This window comes from Heptranchias perlo, unplaced genomic scaffold (genome assembly GCF_035084215.1).
Source record: "Heptranchias perlo isolate sHepPer1 unplaced genomic scaffold, sHepPer1.hap1 HAP1_SCAFFOLD_50, whole genome shotgun sequence".
NCBI lineage: Eukaryota > Metazoa > Chordata > Chondrichthyes > Hexanchiformes > Hexanchidae > Heptranchias > Heptranchias perlo.
In genome coordinates, this window is record NW_027139516.1 from 6,040,736 (window position 1) to 6,057,815 (window position 17,080).

The window sequence follows — 17,080 nt, forward strand, 5'->3', positions numbered from 1 at the left end:
GATCACTAAATCACTAAAACAACGTTAAAATGGAGATTAAATTTTGATCTTTATCTCAAGGGAATTGGAATAAAATGCAGTGGAAGTTATGTCACAGTTATTCAGAGCTCTGGTTGGGTATCATTTAGAGTATAGTGTTCAGTTCTGGGCACCGCACTCTCCAATGGCTTGGAATGAGAAGGGAATTTTCATTCAAGGAAACTCACTGAACTGCAGGGTTTTTGAAGAGTGATGATCAGAAATGGGAGCGGAGCTCATTTACTGCTTCACACTGTCACAGCACATTGAGGAGAACAGCATCAATGAAGAAAAAGGGAATGAAATGAAACGTGTCACACAGTTACATCTCGCTGCTCTGTCTGACCATTTTAGTCGCTACTTCCCTGCAGAGGGATTTGAAAATTTAAAGGAAAAGCGTTGGGTGAAAGATCCTTTTGCTTTCGAAAATCCTCAATGAAGAATGAAGATAAACTTGATGCCTGAGCAAGAAAACGAGCCGGTGCGACTCACCTGTGAGCACACTGAAAACACGCCACAAGTTATTCAGATTGTCATCTTTTTGGATCAGTTCTTTCAAAGAATATCCTGTTATGAATACTGCTCTGTTGTTGCTGCCGTTCACAACAACCTACATGTGCGAACTGGGATTTTCGACTTTGACAAGGTTAAAAACAAGAGAAAGAAACTCAACAGCGCACCTGATATGCGTGAAGCACTTTCATCCTGTGATCCAGATTGGAACGAGATCATGACCAACTGACAGACCCACCCCTCACATTAAGTAAGTGCAACTCAACCTGATATCTTCTTTTACTGTATTTATACTGTATTTAAAATGTTTTTCAAGCAACGCCGATGTCTAATTTTAGTTGTTACTTGAAGTGAATTGAAGAGCGAGAATGGACTGACCTTTATTGGGATTTGATGAAAACTCCAGTCTGAAGTTACTATTGTTTGGGGTCCCTGGGGGAAGTGTTTTTCTTCCACTGTGTCATGAGAAAAATAGTTTGAGAAACTCTGTTCTACATTGTACGGTCAGTGTCTGTTCAGCAAACCCGCACTGAATTCCTCAGTCTGTATTTCCAGAAACGGTCTGTGGGCGACGCGCGCAACAAAACACTGACCCACAACCTGCGACTAATGGCGGCCGGAGTCACCACAATCCCCCGCGCCCCAGAAACCCCTCTATCTCTCCAAGGCGCTGATTGCTCCGGCCAGCGGCCCTTGCCGCGCCTGCGCATTGCGCCCCTTTGAATGGAGATAGACCGTATTCTACCGCGCGCGGCATTCTGGGTAATGGCATCCGCCATTGTAATCCCCCCTTGCTGATAATTCTCTGATGGGGTTGAGAAGGGCGAGGTTTGTCTCATCAAAAGCAAAATAATGCGGATGCTGGAAATGTGAAATATAAAGAGAAAATGCTGGAAATCCTCAGCAAGTGAGGCAGCGTCTGTGGAGAAAGAAACAGAGTTAACGCTTCAGGTTAGAGTTAAGGTATCGTCAGAACTGGAAGAAGTTAAAGATTAAACAGCTTTTTGAGCAAGTGGAGAGCCAGGGAAAGGTGGGGGGACGGAAAGAACAAAAGGGAAGCTCTGTGATAGGGTGGCGGGCAGGAGTGATAAAGCGACAAAAGGGATGATGGTGCAGGGGAAGGAGGGTGGTAATGGGACAAGTAAAGAAACACAAGATGGGTCCAGAGGAGCTTTAAATGGTTCCCGTCAGTTCGGTGTGTAAAAGAGACTGTGAGCCGAAAGAAGTACATTTGAAGCGGAGAGAGAGGGACACGCTGTGTAACCGGGTGCAAACACTCACCCACAGCCCAAACAAAATTTGATTCCCACTTGGCGCAAAACAACGATCCATGTTATTTGATTTTAATTAGTTTTTGTCTCTAAATTGTGTCATGTTTCTCCAATTGTATTTCCCAACTCAGATTCAAGGCCTCCAAACCAACCCAAATGTTGGAGATGGTGCGATGGGTTTGGATTTCAGCAGAGAGAGGAGGGTGAGTGTGTGGGATGGGGATTTACAGTCTGGGGGAATGAGCAGGAAGAATGTTCAATAGAAACTAGATTTGCCTGTTCTGAATTTCTAGCCTGTATTCACAATGAGGACTGTTGTTATCTACTTTTACAGGGTATTACAGGAAACTCAGACCGAGCATCACATCAAGATCTGACAGTCACTCAATTCACCAGCACCTGAAGATCATCGGCCTTTGGATATAGAAGGAGAAATGTTCATCGGCTCTGTCTGTGGGAAAAGATCTCAAACATCAGTGTAACTGGAAAAGCACCGAGACACACACCCCGGAGTGAGAGTGCTCCAGTGCACTGACTGTGGAAGGAGCTTTAACCAGTTCCACAACCTGAAAAAACACCGCACCATTCACAGTGGGGAGAAACCAGACACGTGTTCTCTGTGTGTGGATGAGGCTTCAACTGGTCATCCAACCTGGAGAGACACAAGGACACCCGCACCATGGAGAAACCGTGGAAATGTAGGGACTGTGGGACGGGATTCAGTTACCTATCCCAGCTGGAAACACATCGACGCAGACACACTGGGGAGAGGTCGTTCACCTGCTCCGTGTGTGGGAAGGAATTCACTCAGTCATCCCACCTGCTGAGTCACCAGCGAGTTCACACTGGGGAGAGGCCGTTCACCTGCTCCGTGTATGGGAAAGGATTCACTCAGTCATCCCACCTGCTGAGACACCAGCGAGTTCACACTGGGGAGAGGCCATTCACCTGCTCCATGTGTGGGAAAGGATTTACTCATTCATCCCACCTGCTGAGACACCAGCGAGTTCACACTGGGGAGAGGCCGTTCACCTGCTCCGTGTGTGGGAAGGGATTTACTCGGTCATCCCACCTGCTGAGACACCAGCGAGTTCACACTGGGGAGGGGCCGTTCACCTGCTCCGTGTGTGGGAAGGGCTTCACTGAGTCATCTCACCAGCTGAGTCACCAGCGAGTTCACATTGGGGAGAGGCCATTAACCTGCTCCATGTGTGGGAAGGGATTTACTCGGTCATCTGACCTGCTGAGACACCAGTGAGTTCACATGTTACTGCAGGGGTTGGATTCTGCTGTTATTGCTGTTGTTAATCACATCCAGGACTGAACCATGTTCATTCTGACAGTTGGAGTTTGTTTCTGATGTTAATAACCCCAATAACTGGGCTGGAGTTTAATATTCTGTACAAGTGTCAAATAAATCAGCTTTCTTTTAAACACAGTGTTACTAGTCCTTGATATCTCGATGATAAGAGAAGCTGATCGAGGAATTATAATGAAGTGAGTGGAATCCATCTTTGTACTGAGTTCCTCCATCTTTTTAAAAGATGGATCTGCAAGATGACCAAGTCTGACAGGACAGAAAATTCTATTGTATCACAGGGTCCACTTCAATCAGCCTGAGCAGATTTCCACTCCCCTTGTGTGAAAAAGAGTTTCCTGATTTCACTCTAAGACACCCAAGCTCAAAATTTAACGTTATGTCCTCTTGTTCTGAATTCCACCACCAGTGAAAATAGTTTCTATTTCCACCCTATCGAATCCCTTTATCATTTTAAATCCCTGGATCAGATCACCCCTCAACCTTCTGGACTCAAGGGAATGCAAACCAAGTTTATGCAACCGGTCCTCATAATTGAACCCTTCAAGACCCAGTATCATTCTGGTGAATCTGTACTGTCGCCCCTTCAAGGCCAATATATCCTGAGTGAGGATCAGTACTCCAGATGGGCTCTGACCAAGGCTCTGTCGAACTGAACCATCACTTCCTCCCCTCTCCATTCCAGCCCTCGAGATAAAGAACAACATTTCATTAGTCTGTGATTAATTTTTGTATCTGTGCACTAGCTTTTAGTGATTTCTGGACATGGACACCAAGCTCCCACTACGCTGTCCCATCAAACACTCCCAGGACAGGGACAGCACGGGTTAGACACAGAGGAAAGCTCCCTCCACACTGTCCATCAAACACTCCCAGGGCAGGTAAAACACGGGTTAGATACAGAGTAAAGCTCCCTCTAAACTGCCCCATCAAACACTCCCAGGGCAGGTACAGCACGGGTTAGATACAGAGTAAAGCTCCCTCTACACTGTCCCATCAAACACTCCCAGGGCAGGTACAGCACGGGTTAGATGCAGAGTAAAGCTCCCTCTACACTGTCCCATCAAACACTCCCAGGGCAGGTACAGCATGGGTTAGATGCAGAGTAAAGCTCCCTCTACACTGACCCATCAAACACTCCCAGGGCAGGTACAGCATGGGTTAGATGCAGAATAAAGCTCCCTCTACACTGACCCATCAAACACTCCCAGGGCAGGTACAGCATGGGTTAGATGCAGAGTAAAGCTCCCTCTACACTGTCCGATCAAACACTCCCAGGGCAGGTACAGCACGGGTTAGATACAGATTAAAGCTCCCTCTACAGTGTCCCATCAAACACTCCCAGGGCAGGTACAGCACGGGTTAGATACAGAGTAAAGCTCCCTCTACAGTGTCCCATCAAACACTCACAGGGCAGGCACAGCACGGGTTAGATACAGAGTAAAGCTCCCTCTAAACTGTCCCATCAAACACTCCCAGGGCAGGTACAGCATGGGTTAGATACAGAATAAAGCTCCCTCTACACTGTCCCATCAAACACTCCCAGGGCACGTACAGCACGGGTTAGATACAGAGTAAAGCTCCCTCTACACTGTCCCATCAAACACTCCCAGGGCACGTACAGCACGGGTTAGATACAGAGTAAAGCTCCCTCTACACTGTCCCATCAAACACTCCCAGGGCACGTACAGCACGGGTTAGATACAGAGTAAAGCTCCCTCTACACTCTCTCCTCCAACACCATCACCTCAAATTTCCATCTTCAAGCCATGCACGAACCCGACTCGGAGATATATCGGCCGTTCCTTCATTGTCGCTGGGTCAAAATCCTGGACCTAACAGCACAGTGGGAGAACTTTCACCACACAGGACTGCAGCGGTTCAAAAAGAAGGCCCCCTCACCACCACCTTGACTAGGTGATGGGCAATAAATGCCGGCCTTGTCGGCGACGCCCATATCCCCAGAATGAATTTTACAAAATTCGACCTGTCGAAAATAATAGAATGGTGCCTTGCTCGGGTTAGATGAAGTCGGGCAGGAACGAAGTCTGATCGTGTCGAGCATAAACACTGGCATGGACATGTTAGGCTGAATGGCCTGTTTCTGTGCTGCAAATTCTCGGTAATCCCACGTAAAAACGTGAACAAAAATGGTGACAAGGCAATTTACAGTTGTCAACTGTGACAGAAAAGTGTGACCAAAAATTGGAACAAAAGCAGGACAAGGTTGAATCAGAAGATTTTTGAAAATAATATATATATATATTCTTTCCCAACAGTTGAACAGGTTGGGGATGGATTCTTTCATGATCACTGACCTATCTCAGTCACTCTCACACCATCACTGATGGGGACTCGAACCATTTCCATGGTCATCCATTATGAACTTATACTGGGAGATTCCCGTTCTGTTTGGACCCAGAATGCAGACGGTTTGAAAGCTGTGGGACTCCCCAACTTATGCCAGTAGCCCATCTCTGTAAAAATAGAAGTAACCGTTCTGCTCCCACACATCTCCCTGGCATGTTATGGTCAGCACTTGTCCTTTCCAATACCTGACCAACTGGACATTAAGGATCAACTTTGGTTTTGCGAGAGGATCTGCGGCAAATAAAAATAACAAATGAGGGAACAGAGAGGGTTCAGATACGTAAATCTTTGAAGGTGTCAGGACAAGTTGGTGAAGCTGTTAAAAAGGCATATGGGATCCTGGGCTTTATAAATAGAGGCATAGAGTACAACAGCTAGGAAGTGATTTTTAGTGAAAGGGGAGGAGGAACTTCAAACATTTACAATCACCAGGGAAAGGGTTCAGAAAAAAAATATCAGAACTAAAAGCTGACAAGTCCACAGGACCTGACGGACTTCATCCTCGGGCCCTAAGAGAAGTGGTTGCAGAGATAGTCAATGCATTGGTGTTAATTTTCCAAAATTCCTTAGATTCTGGTAGGGTCCCATCAGATTGGAAAATAGCGAATGTAATTCCTCTATTCAATAAAGGAGGGACACAGAAACCAGGAAACTACAGGCCAGTTAGCTTAACATCTGTCATAGGGAAAATGCTAGAATCCATTATTAAGGAGGTTATGGCAGGTCACTTATAAAATCTCAGTGAAATCAGGGAGAGTCAACAAGGCGTTGTGAAAGGGAAATCGTGTTTGACTAATTTATTAGAGTTCTTTGAGGAAATAACAAGCAATGTGGATAAAGGGGATCCTGTGGATGTGGTGTACTTGGATTTCCAGAAGGCTTTTGAAAAGGTGCCACATGAAAGACTACTACAAAAAATAAGAGCTCATGGCGCAGGGGGTAACATATTAGCATGGATAAAGGTTTGGTTTGCGAACAGGAAACAGAGAGTAGGTATAAATTGGTCATTTTCAGGTTGGCAAGGTGTAACCAGTGGAGTACCACAGGGATCACTGCTTGGGCCTCAACTATTTACAATCTAAATCAATGACTTGGATGAAGGGACCGAATGTATGGTTGCTAAATTTGCTGATGACGCAAAGGTCGGGAGGAAAGTAAGTTGTGAAGAGGAGACTGCAAAGGGATATAGATAGGTTAAGTGACGGGGCAAAAATTTGGCATTTGGCAGATGGAGTATAATATGGGAAAATGTGAACTTGTCCAATTTGGCAGGAGGAATAGAAAAGCAGTACATTTCTTGAATGAAGAAAGATTACAGAATTCTGGGGTACAGAGAGATTTGGGTGTCCGAGTACAGTAATCAAAAAGGTTAGACTGCAGGCACATAATTGATTAGGAAAGCAAGTTTAATGCTGTCATTTATTGCAAGGGGAATGGAATATAAAAGTAGAGATGTTTTGCTACAGTTGTACAGGGCATTGGTGAGACCACATCTAGAATACTGTGTGCAGTTTTGGTCTCTTTATTTAAGAAAGGACATAATTGCTTTGGAGGTAGTTCAGAGAAGGTTCATTCGACTGATTCCTGGGATGAGGGGGTTATCTTATGAGGAAAGGTTGGACAAGTTGGGCCTGTATACAATGGAGTTTAGAAGAATGAGGGGTGATCTTATTGAAACATTTAAGATCCCGATGGGACTTGAAGGGGTAGTTGTTGAGATTATGCTTCCCCTTGTGGGGGAGACTAGAACTAGGGGCAACAGTTTAAAAATAAAGGGTCTCCTGTTTAAGACGGAGATGAGGATAATTTCTTTTCTCTCAGAGGGTCGTGAGTCTGTGGAACTTCCTTCCCCAGAGAGTGGTGGAGGCCGGGTCAGTGGATATTTTTAAGGCTGAGTTATATAGATTCCTGATGAACAAGGGAGTCAAAGCTTTTAGTAGGTAGACGGGAAAGTAGGGTTGAGGTCACAATCAGATCAGCCATGATCTTATCAAATGGCACAGCAGGCTCAAGGGGCCGAATGGCGTACTCCTGCTCTTAATTCCTATGTTCTTATGGTTAAACTTTTATACATCACTGGTTCGTCCTCAGCTTGAATAGTGTGCCCAAACTTTAGGAAGAATATCAAGGCTTTGGAGAAGGTGCAGAGGAGATTTGCCAGAATGATACCTGGGATGAGGGACTTCAGTTATGGGGAGAGACTTGTGAAGCTGGGATTATTCTCCGTCGAGAAGCAAAGGTTATGCGGAGATTTAATAGAGGAGTTCAAAAATTTTGAGGGGTATTGACATTGTAAATATGGAGAAACATTTCACCTCTCAGGAGGTTTGGTAACCAAATGACACAGCTTTAAGATAATTGACAAAGAAACCAGCGGGGAAATGAGGAGAATTTATTTTTACACATGGAGATGTTATGATCTGGAATGCATTGCTTGAAAGAGGTGGTGGAATCAGATTCAACAGTAACTTTCTGTAGGGAACTGGATATCGAGTTAAAGGTGAATAATTTGCAGGGCTATGGGGAGAGAGGGGTGGGAGTGGTGGAGTGGGACTAATTGGATAGCTCTTTCAAAGAGCCAGCACAAGCACGATGGGTCGAACGGCCTCCTTCTGTGCTGTAAGGTTTGATGATTCAAATTGGATGGATCTTTCAAGAATAGCCCTGTAAACGATTTTCCTCCAAGTATTTATCCAATGAACTTTGAAAGTTATTATTGAATCAGCTTCCACCGTCCTTTCAGGCAGTGAATTCCAGATCATCACAACTCGCTGCTTAAAAAATATTTGTAAACAATTTTACAACACCAAGTTATAGTCCAGCAATTTTATTTTCAATTCACAAGCTTTCGGAGGCTGACGAAGGAGGAAGCCTCCGAAAGCTTGTGAATTTAAAATAAAATTACTGGACTATAACTTGGTGTTGTAAAATTGTTTACAATTGTCAACCCCAGTCCATCACCGTCATCTCCACATCATAAAAAATATTTCCTCATGTCGCCTTTGGTTCTTCTGCCAATTACCTTAAATCTGTGTCCTCTGGTTACCGACCCGTCTGCCACTGGAAAGAGATCCTTCTTCTTTACTCTATCATAACATTAATGAATTTGAACACCTCGATCAAATCTCCCCATAACCTTCTCTGCTCCAAGGAGAACAACCCCAGCTTGTCCAGTATCTCCACATAACTGAAGTCCCTCATCCCTGGTACCATTCTAGTAAATCTATTCTGCAGCCTCTCAAAGGCCTTGGCAACCTTCCAAAAGTGCAATGCCCAAAATTGAACACAATACTCCAGCTAAAGAATAATCAGTGTTTTCTAAACGATAGCATAAAGTCCTTGCTTTTGAACTCTACGTCTCTTTCAAACGAGACCAGGATTCCTGATGCTTTTTAACAGGTGCCAGCTTCAAAGATCTTTGAACCTGCACCCCAAGGTCTCCCTGCTCCTGCAATCACTTCAAATTTGTACAATTGGGGAAATAATCATAGAATCAGTTCAGAACAGGGATCAGGGCCTTTACCCAGTAAACTATTATTGAATCAGCACAGGCCGCGGATCAGGGCCTTGATCCTGTGAACCATCAGTGAATCAGCACAGACCGGGAATCAGGGCCTGTACCCAATAAACTATCAGAGAATCAGCTCAGACTGGGGATCAGGGCCTTTACCCAGTAAACAATCAGAGAATCAGCATTGACCAGGGATCAGGGCCTTTACCGAGTAAACTATCAGTGAATCAGCACAGAGCAGGCATCAGGGCCTTCACCCAGTAAACTATCAGAGAATCAGCACAGACCAGGGATCAAGGCCTTTATCCAGTAAACATTCAGAGAATCAGCACAGACCAGGGATCACGGCCTTCACCCAGTAAACTATCAGAGAATCAGCACAGACCGGGGGTCTGGGCCTTTGCCCAGTAAACTATCAGAGAATCAGCACAGACCAGGGATCAGGGCCTTTACCCAGTAAACTATCAGAGAATCAGCACTGACCAGGGATCAGGGCCCATCCCCAGTAAACTATCAGACAATCAGCACAGACCAGGGATAAGGGCCTTGACCCAGTAAACTATCAGTGAATCAGCAAAGACCAGGGATCAGGGCCTTTACCCAGTAAACTATCAGTGAATCAGCACAGAGCAGGCATCAGGGCCTTCACCCAGTAAACTATCAGAGAATCAGCACAGACCAGGGATCAGGGCCTTTACCCAGTAAACTTTCAGAGAATCAGCACAGACCAGGGATCACGGCCTTCACACAGTAAACTATCAGAGAAACAGCACAGACCGGGGGTCTGGGCCTTTGCCCAGTAAACTATCAGAGAATCAGCACAGACCAGGGATCAGTCCCTTTACCCAGTAAACAATCAGAGAATCAGCACAGACCGGGGATCAGGGCCTTTACCCAGTAAACTGTCAGTTCATCAGCACAGACCAGGGATCAGGGCCTTTACCCAGTAAACTATCAGTGAATCAGCACAGACCAGGGATCAGGGCCTTTAACCAGTAAACTATCAGAGAATCAGCACTGACCAGGGATCAGGGCCTTTACCCAGTAAACTATCAGTGAATCAGCACCGACAAGGGAGCAGGGCCTTAACCCAGTGAAATATCAGGGAATCAGCACAGATCGGGGATCAGGGCCTTTACCCAATAAACTATCAGAGAATCAGCACAGACCAGGGATCAGGGCCTTTACCCAGTAAACTATCAGTGAATCAGCACAGACCAGGGATCAGGGCCTTTAACCAGTAAACTATCAGAGAAACAGCACTGACCAGGGATCAGGGCCTTTACCCAGTGAACTATCCGTGAATCAGCACAGACCAGGGATCAGGGCCTTTAACCAGTAAACTATCAGAGAATCAGCACTGACCAGGGATCAGGGCCTTTACCCACGGAACTATCCGTGAATCAGCACAGACCGGGGATCAGGGCCTTTACCCAATAAACTATCAGAGAATCAGCACAGACCAGGGATCAGGGCCTTTACTCAGTGAACTATCAGAGAATCAGCACAAACCAGGGATCAGGGCCTTAACCCAGGAAACTATCAGAGAATCATCACTGACCAGGGATCAGGGCCCTTACTCAGTAAACTATCAGCGAATCAGCAAAAACCAGGGATCACGGCCTTTACACAGTAAACTATCAGAATCAGCACAGATCAGTGATCAGGGCCTTTACCCAGTAAACTATCAGAGAATCAGCACTGACCAGGGATCAGGGCATTTACCCAGTGAACTATCCGTGAATCATCACAGACCAGGGATCACGGCCTTCACCCAGTAAACTATCAGAGAAACAGCACAGACCGGGGGTCTGGGCCTTTGCCCAGTAAACTATCAGAGAATCAGCACAGACCAGGGATCAGGGCCTTTACCCAGTAAACAATCAGAGAATCAGCACAGACCGGGGATCAGGGCCTTTACCCAGTAAACTGTCAGTTCATCAGCACAGAACAGGGATCAGGGCCTTTACCCAGTAAACTATCAGTGAATCAGCACAGACCAGGGATCAGGGCCTTTAACCAGTAAACTATCAGAGAATCAGCACTGACCAGGGATCAGGGCCTTTACCCAGTGAACTATCCGTGAATCAGCACAGACCAGGGATCAGGGCCTTTACCCAGTAAACTATCAGAGAATCAGCACAGACCAGGGATCAGGGCCTTTACCCAGTAAACTATCCGTGAATCAGCACAGACCAGGGATCAGGGCCTTTAATTGTAAACTATCAGAGAATCAGCACTGACCAGGGATCAGGGCCTTTACCCACGGAACTATCCGTGAATCAGCACAGACCGGGGATCAGGGCCTTTACCCAATAAACTATCAGAGAATCAGCACAGACCAGGGATCAGGGCCTTTACTCAGTAAACTATCAGAGAATCAGCACAAACCAGGGATCAGGGCCTTAACCCAGGAAACTATCAGAGAATCAGCACTGACCAGGGATCAGGGCCCTTACTCAGTAAACTATCAGCGAATCAGCAAAGACCAGGGATCAGGGCCTTTACACAGTAAACTATCAGAATCAGCACAGATCAGTGATCAGGGCCTTTACCCAGTAAACTATCAGAGAATCAGCACTGACCAGGGATCAGGGCATTCACCCAGTGAACTATCCGTGAATCAGCACAGACCGGGGATCAGGGCCTTTACCCATTAAACTATCAGAGAATCAGCACAGACCACGGATCAGGGCCTTTACTCAGTAAACGATGAGAGAATCAGCACAAACCAGGGATCAGGGCCTTAACCCAGGAAACTATCAGAGAATCAGCACTGACCAGGGATCAGGGCCCTCACTCAGTAAACTATCAGCGAATCAGCAAAGACCAGGGATCAGGGCCTTTACCCAGTAAACTATCAGAATCAGCACAGATCAGTGATCAGGGCCTTTACCCACTAAACTATCAGAGAATCAGCACAGTCCAGGGATCAGGGCCTTTACCCAGTAAACTATCAGAGAATCAGCACTGACCAGGGATCAGGGCCTTTACCCAGTGAACTATCAGAGAATCAGCACAGACCAGGGATCAGGGCCTTTACCCAGTAAACTATCAGTGAATCAGCACAGACCAGGGATCAGGGCCTTTACCCAGTAAACTATCAGTGAATCAGCACAGACCGGGGATCAGGGCCTTTACCCAGTAAACTATCAGTGAATCAGCACAGACCAGGGATCAGTGCCTTTACCCAGTAAACTATCAGAGAATCAGCACAGACCAGGGATCAGGGCCTTTACCCAGTAAACTATCAGAGAATCAGCACAGACCAGGGATCAGGGCCTTTACTCAGGAAACTATCAGAGAATCAGCACAGACCAGAGATCAGGGCCTTTACCCAGTAAACTATCAGAGAATCAGCACAGACCAGGGATCAGGGCCTTTACTCAGGAAACTATCAGAGAATCAGCACAGACCAGAGATCAGGGCCTTTACCCAGTAAACTATCAGAGAATCAGCACAGACCAGGGATCAGGGCCTTTACCCAGTAAACTATCAGAGAATCAGCACAGACCAGGGATCAGGGCCTTTACTCAGGAAACTATCAGAGAATCAGCACAGACCAGAGATCAGGGCCTTTACCCAGTAAACTATCAGTGAATCAGCACAGACCAGGGATCAGTGCCTTTACCCAGTAAACTATCAGAGAATCAGCACAGACCAGGGATCAGGGCCTTTACCCAGTAAACTATCAGTGAATCAGCACAGACCAGGGATCAGGGCCTTTACCCAGTAAACTATCAGAGAAGCAGCACAGACCAGGGATCAGGGCCTTTACCCAGTAAACTATCAGAGAATCAGCACAGACCAGGGATCAGGGCCTTTACTCAGTAAACTATCAGTGAATCAGCACAGACCAGGGATCAGGGCCTTCACCCAGTAAACTATCAGTGAATCAGCACAGACCGGGGATCAGGGCCTTTACTCAGTGAACTATCAGCGAATCAGCACAGACCAGGGATCAGGGCCTTCACCCAGTAAACTATCAGTGAATCAGCACAGACCAGGGATCAGGGCCTTTACCCAGTAAACTATCAGTGAATCAGCACAGACCAGGGATCAGGGCATTTACCCAGTAAACTATCAGTGAATCAGCACTGACCAGTGATCAGGGCCTTTACCCAGTAAACTATCAGGGAATCAGCACAGACCGGGGATCAGGGCCTTGACCCATTAAACTATCAGAGAATCAGCACAGACCAGGGATCAGGGCCTTTACTCAGTAAACTATCAGAGAATCAGCACAGACCAGGGATCAGGTCCTTTACCCAGTAAACTATCAGTGAATCAGCACAGACCAGCGATCAAGGCCTTTACCCTGTAAACTATCAGTGAATCAGCACAGACCAGGGATCAGGGCCTTTCCCCAGTAAACTATCAGAGAATCAGCACAGACCAGGGATCAGGGCCTTTACCCAGTAAACTATCAGAGAATCAGCACAGCCCGGGGATCAGGGCCTTTACCCAGTAAACTATCAGAGAATCAGCACAGACCAGGGATCAGGGCCTTTACCCAGTGAACTATCAGGGAATCAGCACAGACCGGGGATCAGGGCCTTTACCCAGTGAACTATCAGGGAATCAGCACAGACCGGGGATCAGGGCCTTTTCCCAGTAAACTATCAGAGAATCAGCACAGACCAGGGATCAGGGCCTTTACCCAGTAAACTATCAGAGAATCAGCACAGACCAGGGATCAGGGCCCTTCCCCAGTAAACTATCAGTGAATCAGCACAGACCAGGGATCAGGGCCTTTACCCAGTAAACTATCACTGAATCAGCACAGACCGGGAATCAGGGCCTTCACCCAGTGAACTATCAGAGAATCAGCGCAGACCGGGGATCAAGGCGTTTACCCAATAAACTATCAGTGAATCAGCACAGACCAGGGATCAGGGCGTTTAACCAGTAAACTATCAGTGAATCAGCACAGACCAGGGATCAGGGCGTTTAACCAGTAAACTATCAGTGAATCAGCACAGAACAGGGATCAGGGCCTTTACCCAGTGAACTATCAGGCAATCAGCACAGACCGAGGATCAGGGCCTTTACCCAGTAAACTATCAGAGAATCAGCACAGACCAGGGATCAGGGCCTTTACCCAGTAAACTATCAGAGAATCAGCACAGACCAGTGATCAGGGCCTTTACCCAGTAAACTATCAGAGAATCAGCACAAACCAGAGATCAGGGCCTTTACCCAGTAAACTAATTAGAGAATCAGCACAGACCAGGGATCACAGCCTTTACCCAGTAAACTACCAGTGAATCAGCACAGACCAGGGATCAGGGCCTTTACCCTGTAATCTATGAGAGAATCAGCACAGATCAGGGATCAGGTCCTTTACCCTGTAAACTATCAGTGAATCAGCACAGACCGGGAATCAGGCCTTTACCCAGTAAACTATCAGTGAATAAGCACATACCAGGGATCAGGGCCTTTACCCAGTAAACTATCAGAGAATCAGCACCGACCAGGGATCAGGGTCTTTACCCAGTAAAATATCAGTGAATCAGCACAGACCAGTGATCAGGGCCTTTACCCAGTAAACTATCATATAATCAGCACAGACCAGGGATCAGGGTCTTTACCCAGTAAAATATCAGTGAATCAGCACAGACCAGGGATCAGGGCCTTCACCCAGTAAACTATCAGTGAATCAGCACAGACCAGGGATCAGGGCCTTCACCCAGTAAACGATCAGAGAATCAGCACAGACCAGTGATAAGAGCCTTTACCCAGTAAACTAACAGAGAATCAGCACAAACCAGGGATCAGGGCCTTTACCCAGTGAACTATCACAGAATCAGCACAGACCAGGGATCAGGGCCTTTACCCAGTAAACTATCAGAGAATAAGCACAGACCAGGGATCAGGGCCTTTACCCTGTAAACTATTCGTGAATCAGCACAGACCGGGGATCAGGGCCTTTACCCAGTCAACTGTCAGTGAATCAGCACAGACCATGGATCAGGGCATTTACCCAGTAAACTATCAGAGAATCAGCATAGACCGGAGATCGGGGCCTTCACCCAGTAAACTATCAGTGAATCAGCACAGACCGGGGATCCGGGCCTTTACCTCGTAAACTATCAGATAATCAGCACAGGCCGGGGATCAGGGCCTTTACCCAGTAAACTATCAGTGAATCAGCACAGCCCGGGGATCAGGGCCTTTACCCAGTAATCTATCAGAGAATCAGCACAGACCAGGGATCAGGGCCTTTACCCAGTAAACTATCAGTGAATCAGCACAGACCGGGGATCAGGGCCTTTACCCAGTAAACTATCAGTGAATCAGCACAGACCGGGGATCAGGGCCTTTACCCAGTAAACTATCAGAGAATCAGCACAGACCAGTGATCAGGGCCTTTACCCAGTAAACTATCAGGGAATCAGCACAGACCGGGGATCAGGGCCTTTACCCAGTAAACTATCAGAGAATCAGCACAGACCAGGGATCAGGGCCTTTTCCCAGTAAACTATCAGAGAATCAGCACAGACCAGGGATCAGGGCCTTTACCCAGTAAACTATCAGAGAATCAGCACAGACCAGGGATCATGGTCTTTACCCAGTAAACTATCAGTGAATCAGCACAGACCAGGGATCAGGGCCTTTACCCAGTAAACTATCACTGAATCAGCAAAGACCAGGGATCAGGGCCTTTACCCAGTGAACTATCAGAATCAGGACAGATCAGGGATCAGGGCCTTTACCCAGTAAACTATCAGAGAATCAGCACAGACCGGGGCTCTGGGCGTTTACCCAATAAACTATCAGAGAATCAGCACAGACCAGGGATCAGGGTCTTCACCCAGTAAACTATCAGAGAATCAGCACGGTCCAGGGATCAGGGCCTTTTCCCAGTAAACTATCAGAGAATCAGCACAGACCAGGGATCAGAGCCTTTACCCCATAAACTATCAGTGAATCAGCACAGACCAGGGATCAGGGCCTTTACCCAGTAAAATGTCAGAGAATCAGCACAGACCAGGGATCAGGGCGTTTCCCCAGTAAACTATCAGTGAATCAGCACAGACCAGGGATCAGGGCCTTTACTCAGTGAACTATCAGGGAATCAGCACAGACCGAGGATCAGGGCCTTTTCCCAGTAAACTATCAGAGAATCAGCACAGACCAGGGATCAGGGCCTTTACCCAGTAAACTATCAGAGAATCAGCACAGACCAGGGATCAGGGCCCTTCCCCAGTAAACTATCAGTGAATCAGCACAGACCAGGGATCAGGGCCTTTACCCAGTAAACTATCACTGAATCAGCACAGACCGGGAATCAGGGCCTTCACCCAGTGAACTATCAGAGAATCAGCGCAGACCGGGGATCAAGGCGTTTACCCAATAAACTATCAGTGAATCAGCACAGACCAGGGATCAGGGTCTTCACCCCGTAAACTATCAGTGAATCAGCACAGACCAGGGATCAGGGCGTTTAACCAGTAAACTATCAGTGAATCAGCACAGACCAGGGATCAGGGCGTTTAACCAGTAAACTATCAGTGAATCAGCACAGAACAGGGATCAGGGCCTTTACCCAGTGAACTATCAGGCAATCAGCACAGACCGAGGATCAGGGCCTTTACCCAGTAAACTATCAGAGAATCAGCACAGACCAGGGATCAGGGCCTTTACCCAGTAAACTATCAGAGAATCAGCACAGACCAGTGATCAGGGCCTTTACCCAGTAAACTATCAGAGAATCAGCACAAACCAGAGATGAGGGCCTTTACCCAGTAAACTAATTAGAGAATCAGCACAGACCAGGGATCACAGCCTTTACCCAGTAAACTACCAGTGAATCAGCACAGACCAGGGATCAGGGCCTTTACCCTGTAATCTATCAGAGAATCAGCACAGATCAGGGATCAGGTCCTTTACCCTGTAAACTATCAGTGAATCAGCACAGACCGGGAATCAGGCCTTTACCCAGTAAACTATCAGTGAATCAGCACATACCAGGGATCAGGGCCTTTACCCAGTAAACTATCAGAGAATCAGCACCGACCAGGGATCAGGGTCTTTACCCAGTAAAATATCAGTGAATCAGCACAGACCAGTGATCAG